This window comes from Triticum dicoccoides, chromosome 5A (assembly GCF_002162155.2).
Source record: "Triticum dicoccoides isolate Atlit2015 ecotype Zavitan chromosome 5A, WEW_v2.0, whole genome shotgun sequence".
NCBI classification, from domain to species: Eukaryota; Viridiplantae; Streptophyta; class Magnoliopsida; order Poales; family Poaceae; genus Triticum; species Triticum dicoccoides.
In genome coordinates, this window is record NC_041388.1 from 639,544,026 (window position 1) to 639,551,236 (window position 7,211).

Consider the following 7,211-nt stretch of genomic DNA (forward strand, 5'->3'; position numbering starts at 1 on the left):
GTTGTTTTCCTCTGGGATGTTTTTCAGAGGTATGCATGTGTAGTTAACGATGTTTCTTTTCCCTATATGGTTTTAGTGGGTGTTTATTTGCAATCCGGATCGCCGCTGGTACGAAAGAAAAACGGATTGTGTGCTATAGATTATAAGTTTGCTTCGAAAATAAAATAATATTTTAAAAATATTTAACATGTAAAAATAACATCATATTCATATTCTACACATTTTTCTAATCAAATTTCATATATAGCATGTTCAAATCAGAGTTACGGTTTAAAAGGTACGAATAATTTAAAAATGTATTTGTTTAACCTAAATATCTTTCAAAAAATATTTATCGGATAAAAATAACATCATATTCCTATTCTAAATATTTTTTTCTAATCAAATTTCATATATAACATGTTAAAATAGGAGTTACGGTTTAAAAGATATGGATAATTTAGATAAGATTTGTTTGACTTAAATATGATCCGCGGATGAATTATCTATTAGCTCAGGGGTGTTTCCAAAAACATGTAAAATAATTGTTCGGGCTATGACTTAAGTGAGGACTGCGGGTTGAATACAGAAAATAGCAGGGGCTTTTTTGCAAAATGTCGTGATGGGTGTGCAGGCAGAAGTTGTCCGTGTTTTATTATTAGGTAAAGAAATATTTGATTCTTGAACATGGAAATGCTTTCAAAAGGCATTACTTTAAGCACTTGGTGGGTGCCATCGAATATCGAGCGCAATGCTGTCAAAATACATCTAACTTGTCCGGTCGACGTGCATCATTCAGGAGTGCATGCTACTGAGTGCAGTTTATCTAGTAAATTAACCACCACACACAATTAATCACTAAGTAGATGGACAGAAGAACATCGGTTCGTACAGGTGCTTGTAACAGAGATTCCATAAACTGTTAACCACATAGCTACTGCACTGCAACTAATTACCATATGGGTGAGCAGAGTAGAGATAGATTCTAAAAATTGTTGCTGACATCTGAATTCGCATGTCCTAACAACGCAATGTAATATATGGTTGCTCAGGGCCGCATGTATGGTAGTCTCTGATTCCTGAGCAGGGATATGTCGTTTGTTTAATACCTTCCATGTCGGCACAATGGTTGTCGTTGCGGCAGCCAACATCGAGATCGTTGTAGGGCTCTTCCCCCTCCCAATCACTATATGCCACGCTGTAAAAGATTCCCACTGCTGCCATCATCCATGGATGTTCAGATGAGAAACAAATGAAGACGCAATACATGGATTTGAGACAGAGGGTTGAAGGGCATGCACAATAGTAATCGAGGGCACATGATTGATTCACGGAGGCGGTGTGCCAGCGACAGAGACGGGCCGCAGAGGCGCCGATGGGAGGAGGATCTACGGTCTCAGGGCACTCCTCTAGGGTGCCATATGGAAGGGTTGAAGGGCACGCACAATAGTAATGGAGGGCACATGATTGGTTCACGAAGGCAGCGAGCTGGCGACAGAGACCCGGCCGCAGAGGCGCCTGCATGGAGGAGGATGCACGGTCTCGGGGGGCTCCTCCAGGCTGCCACATGGAAGGGCTCCCCATCATCGCGTCCCCAGCCGTCCACGGCGCCGTCGTCCTAGGCGTTGTGTGAGGGGATGACCATCGCGTTGTGCTCCATCCCCGCGAGCCGAGCCAAGCAAGAGTTGGGCGAGGTGCAGAGATGCTACACGAGCGACGTCTAGGGTTATCGCGTGGAGAATTTGGACGCTGCATGTTTGGATGGAAAACAGTGATCCCCTCTTCGCTCCGAGTTGTAGGCGAATCAATTTTTTTAGACGTTGATTAATCAGTTTTGGTGAGAAGCGTATGTGTGCATGAGTGGGCTGGAAGATCTCATAAAAAACTTGTTTTTTCCTACAAAGCGTCTTTTTAAATCTCAGCCGTCAATTTTGAAGGTTGCATAAAACTAACGGATATAAAAACATGACGGACGGAGAACTATGAAAGCCTTCATCTTTTAATATTAGATATAGATATAAATATTGTAGGTGTTAATATTGTGTTCTAGAATGGCTTTTAGGGAAACTGATGGACCTTATACTCTGAAACGGAGGTAATATTACATAAAGACTTAACCAAAAAATTACCTAAACTGGTAAGTTTCCATCTACATCTATCACTCTCACTGAGAAGCACATCCTTAATCAATTCTTCCACTCTATTTCATCAACTATCAAGTAAAACAATTAATAACATGTCTTTCCTTCCCCACAAGAAAAGCTCTTCTCCTCCCGTCGGCGCCGCCACCGGTCCACCCCATCTCCGATGGCCTCTAGGCCATGGAGATGCGGAGGATCTCAGCCCCCCGCCAGCGGGAAGGCCCCCGTTCTTGTTCTTGTTACATTCAGCATCTTGGTTGGGGTTGTGTGGCGGGGACGATGTCCCTTAGTAGGAATAATATCTCCCATGTTCTATCCCCATCCTGATGGTGCGTTTAGCATCATCAGGGAGCATGTGGAGGTTTGTCTTCGTCGGATCTCGCGGGATTCGGTCGGTGCTAGTGTTTGGTGGATCTGTTTGGATGTGGTCTTAGTTTGGGTGTTTACAGGTTTGATCCTTCCGATCTACGACTTTCTTCATCCGCGATGGTTGCTATTCTGATGCGTTGGTCCTATGGGGTCTTAGCACGATGACTTCCTGACTGTATACTACAACAAGGTTTGTCTGGCTCCGCTAGGGAGGGGGGATGACAGTGGCGCACCTTCGGCTAGCTTCAGTTCTTGTAGTCGTCGTTAGATAGTCCACGGACATGGTTGTAATTTTTATTACCTCTCTTGCTATTTGTACTGCTATGTTTGAAGATGAATAGATTGGAAGTTTCTCAAAAAAAAAAACTATCAAGTAAAACACCTCTCAAAATCATCCTAAACTTAACACTCTTCCAACCATAATTTAAATTTTGGCAACTTCTTTTAACATTATGTAATCTAGGAAACCTATCATGTAAAGGTTTTCCCCTTGTCCATTCATCCTCATATTTACTGACAATCATACGTCACTGATTTATTTTCTTCGATTTGTATGTCTTATTTCCTACCCATAATATGTAAGACATTGTTTATCACAATGGCCTTTTTGATTTTCCACTTACTCAACCAAAAATGCATCAGTGTGTCCTTCCACTATACATAATACCATGTGACACATGTTGTGGCAGCTAGAGTATCGACACATAGGGTTAGCTTCAAAATTCATGTTTTCATCCTTTCCTCATGAAATAGCTTGAGGCCCACTCCCCTTGACATCAATGCTTTATTTCGGAATCCAACCCGCTTGTCTATTTGATCACCACAAAATCATCGCTTTCTTTCTCACTCAAACTTATGAAGAAGAGTGTGGTGAAAACAACCCGAGGCTTGTTTGTTTGTTTCTATAAAATCAAGGATTTTCTCATGAATGTCATAGAATTTAGGTCTAAATTAAAAAGTATGGGAACCATGATGACTTGAGTGAGTTTGCCCGAAAAATGATGGCTTGACTGTGATATGCAAGGACTAATACATAGATATGGTATATTTAGAAGAATAAAATGCAAAATATATAAAAGGATAATATATCATCTTGTTCGCACGGTTACTGATTTCCTCGGGGGCGAATTATGACGCGTTTGAGCGAGAGGATGTTGTGTCATGCGTCGTTCGTCAGGGGTATCCACACGCGAACACAAGCAGTTCTAGTTGTTGGCCACCGCTGCTACCTAAGAGAGGTGTGCAGCCGGGAGTTGCACCGAGAGGTTACAGTCATGGACGCCGAATTTTTGAAAAAAAAAAACAATGGTGTTGCATCTATCATTTTTAAGAAGTTGCTCCCCACTACAAAGCATTCTCTCAATATGCAGATTGTCCACATCAGCATTGCCATATCACTACTTCAGTTACAATAATCTCACCATGACAACTACTTCTCCCTCACTATTTCTCTCTTTCACCAGCCGATTGTGGCCCACTACATGCATGCTCACAGGCCATTAGTATTATTTTAACCAAGTAACATCACTTATACTCTACTTAAGTTCGGTGAACCAATTAGCAACGCATACGTAAATAACATCGCATTGAATCGTTGTTGATAGTCTTTAAGTTCCGCCACTAGCGGCCGTGTTCTCCCGATCAGAATTACAGCAACAAGTGCACCTGAAACTGATTGAGGCATTCACCCATCTGTTTCCATCGTTTGGTTCCCCTTCCGCTTCATCTTTTCAGTTTCCTACGTGAAGTACCCTTCCTTGCACTTCCGCCATGGCATACTACAAGTATCCTCTCGCCTCCTGCACCAACAGCCTTATTCGATCTACCCTCGTCGCCCCATCTCTGCCGACCACTTCAGACCATGTTCGTGGACTGCGCCAAACTGTGCGGTCTCTGCACATGTTCCGGCACAACAGCAGCCTACGCATCGATGGTGCCGGGCCAGCCGAGGAGATCCGCACACCATGCCGTCACACGCGCTGATGGAGTACCCCGCATTCTTCGTAGGCTCAGTGGCGGATGGTGAGACTTGTGTTGCATGCACTGGTGACGCCAGATGGTTGTTGAAGTCCCCATCGACTGCGGCCTCAAAGGCTTGAATGGCCTGGACCATGGAGTACCCTCTTATGATATGAGGAGCTGCTGCCCACTCCGGAGGAAGGTGTTGACCCTACCAGTATTCCGGTCAAGATGCACTGATGCAGGTATATATCATAACGAGATGAACTCTAGGCTACTTTGCAGAGAATATTTTGACATTTGTTGTTCCTTCTTTCATTCCATTTCATATTTTCTTATGGGCAATGATAAAGGTAGTAAGCAACTGCACCTCAAATGCCGTTGCTGCAAGGTGGACATCAGAAGTTCTGCACTAGGTCCATGTCAACGTCGATGGCTCCATCATGCTCTGTTCTAAATATCTTTTTTTAGCACTGTTCTAAATATCTTGACCTAATAATAAAACACCAGTCACGACATTTTTGCAAAAAAGCCCTTGCTATTTTCTGTATTCAACCCACAGTCCTCACTTAAATCACAACCCGAACAGTTATTTTACATGTTTTCGAAAACACCCCTGAGCTAATAGATAATTCATCTGTGGATCATATTTAAGTCAAACAAATGCTTATCTAAATTATCCATATATTTTAAACCGTAACTCCTATTTTAACATGTTATATATGAAATTTGATTAGAAAAATATTTAGAATAGGAATATGATGTTATTTTTATCTGTTAAATATTTTTTGAAAGATATTTAGGTTAAACAAATACATTTTTAAATTATTCGTACCTTTTAAACCGTAACTCCGATTTGAACATGTCTTTACCTAATAATAAAACACGGACGGCTTCTGCCGCACACCCGTCACGACATTTTTGCAAAAAAGCCCTTGCTATTTTCTGTATTCAACCCACAGTCCTCACTTAAGTCACAGCCCGAACAGTTATTTTACATGTTTTTGAAAACACCCCTGAGCTAATAGATAATTCATCAACGGTTCATATTTAAGTCAAACAAATCCTTATCTAAATTATCCATATCTTTTAAACCGTAACTCCTATTTTAACATGTTATATATGAAATTTGATTAGAAAAAAATTTAGAATAGGAATATGATGTTATTTTTATCCGTTAAATATTTTTTGAAAGATATTTAGGTTAAACAAATACATTTTTCAATTATTCGTACCTTTTAAACCGTAACTCTGATTTGAACATGTTATATATGAAATTTGATTAGAAAAATGTGTAGAATATGAATATGATGTTATTTTTACATGTTAAATATTTTTTAAGTATTATTTTATTTTTGGAGCAAACTTATAATCTATAGGACACATTCCGTTTTTCTTTCGTACCAGCGGCGATCCCGATTGCAAATAAACACCCACTAAAACCATATAGGGAAAAGAAAACATCGTTAACTACACATGCATACCTCTGAAAAACGTCCTAGAGAAAAACAACAGATTTCTTATCGCAAGAGAGAGAGAGAGGGAGAGAGAGAGAGAGAGAGCGAGCGCACAAATATGATGCCTCGCTAAAATAAAAAAGATGGACCTATTGTTGTCGTCAAAAGCCTATGTTATTTTTTCTCCCGTTGCAACGCACAGGCTCTTTTGCTAGTTATATATGAAATTTGATTAGAAAAATGTGTAGAATATGAATATGATGTGATTTACACACCCGTTACGACATTTTTGCAAAAAATCGCCTGCTATTTTTTGTATTCAACCAGTGGTCCTCACTTAAATCACAGCCCGAACAGTTATTTTACATGTTTTTGAAAACACCTGAGCTAATAGATAATTCATATGTGGATCATATTTAAGTCAAACAAATGCTTATCTAAATTATCCATATCTTTTAAACCGTAACTCCTATTTTAACATGTTATATATGAAATTTGATTAGAAAAATATTTAGAATAGGAATATGATGTTACTTTTATCCGTTAAATATTTTTGAAAGATATTTAGGTTAAACAAATACATTTTTAAAATATTCATACCTTTTAAACCGTAACTGAGATTTGAACATGTCTTTACCTAATAATAAAACACGGACAGCTTCTGCCCGCACACCCGTCATGACATTTTTGCAAAAAAGCCCCTGCTATTTTCTGTATTCAACCCGCAGTCCTCACTTAAGTCACAGCCCGAACAATTATTTTACATGTTTTTGAAAACACCCATGATCTAATAGATAATTCATCCGCGGATCATATTTAAGTCAAACAAATGGTTATCTAAATTATTCATATCTTTTAAACCGTAACTCCTAGTTTAACATGTTATATATGAAATTTGACTAGAAAAATATTTAGAATAGGAATATGATGTTATTTTTATCTGTTAAATATTTTTAAATATTTTCTGAAAGATATTTAGGTTAAACAAATACATTTTTAAATTATTCGTACCTTTTAAACCATAACTCCGATTTGAACATGTTATATATGAAATTTGATTAGAAAAATGTGTAGAATATGAATATGATGTTATTTTTACATGTTAAATATTTTTAAAATATTATTTTATTTTCGAAGCAAACTTATAATCTATAGCACACATTCCGTTTTCTTTTGTACCAGAGGCGATCCGGATTGCAAATAAACACCCACTAAAACCATATAGGGAAAAGAAAACATCGTTAACTACACATGCATACCTCTGAAAAACGTCCCAGAGAAAAATAACAGATTTTGAGATTGAGAG